This window comes from Sinocyclocheilus rhinocerous, unplaced genomic scaffold (genome assembly GCF_001515625.1).
Source record: "Sinocyclocheilus rhinocerous isolate Xijiao unplaced genomic scaffold, SAMN03320098_v1.1 C36086754, whole genome shotgun sequence".
Classification (NCBI taxonomy): Eukaryota; Metazoa; Chordata; class Actinopteri; order Cypriniformes; family Cyprinidae; genus Sinocyclocheilus; species Sinocyclocheilus rhinocerous.
The window spans coordinates 1-812 of record NW_015772665.1 but is presented as its reverse complement, the minus strand read 5'-3'; the positions used below and the strand labels follow the sequence as shown (position 1 = coordinate 812).

Genomic DNA, 812 nt, shown 5'->3' with positions numbered 1-812 from the left:
GTCATAACTAACATGATGCATGTTGTATAAAGATTTAATGCAACTAAAGCTTACCTTTCTGTAGCAGTTTAGCGCAGGCATCAAGAAGAGCTCCAGCAATCACCACCACTGATGTAGTGCCGTCGCCAGCCTCAATATCCTGAGCTTTAGACAGCTCCACCATCTGAAACACACACAGAAACATCCCACAATACTCCAGACATTCACTAGGGTTGGGAATCGTTTGAAATCTCACAATCGGATTCAATTTTTGGGTTTGATCCATTCCGATTTTTTTCTTGATGTGCTGGACTGCTCTCATTGTTGACTTCTGCCTTTTATGTATTAATAATGTAACGACAACATTATTAACTAGCATTTGTACATTTATTTATGAAATATGTGGATCAATTTAAATGGGTAGAAAACAGAGTCACAGTGCACATGCAATGAAACAGGCAAGTCAAGCTATGGAGAAACCGAGTTCAAATTCAGGAAATCTAAACAATATCAATCGAACACAAAAATGTTCATTTAGCACCTTTTACCAGATTATGTAAATTAAGAATAATGTCTCCGTATCAATGATTTACCATTTTGGCCGCAGGATGCAGCACCTGCATCTGTTTGAGGATAGTGGCTCCATCATTAGTGATGGTGACGTCTCCCTTTCCATCCTGAATCTGCAGAGAACAAATACATTCATTCAGCGCACTGAAAATGCACAGTCATCGATATACAACCAAGTCAAATCAAGCTTCATAAATAAGATTTATATCAGGAAATCATAAAAACAAACCATTTTATCCATGCCCTTAGGGCCCAGACTTGTT

General features: G+C 38.3%; 1 long non-coding RNA gene across 1 annotated transcript; it reads right to left on the bottom strand.

Annotated features, from left to right (window-relative positions):
* Positions 1-59: 59 nt before the first annotated feature.
* LOC107735474 (uncharacterized) lies at positions 60-812 on the bottom strand. The gene is made up of 3 exons (XR_001639422.1): positions 779-812; positions 573-662; positions 60-163 (listed from the first exon to the last, which is right to left on the bottom strand). It is a non-coding gene; the product is annotated as an uncharacterized LOC107735474 (long non-coding RNA).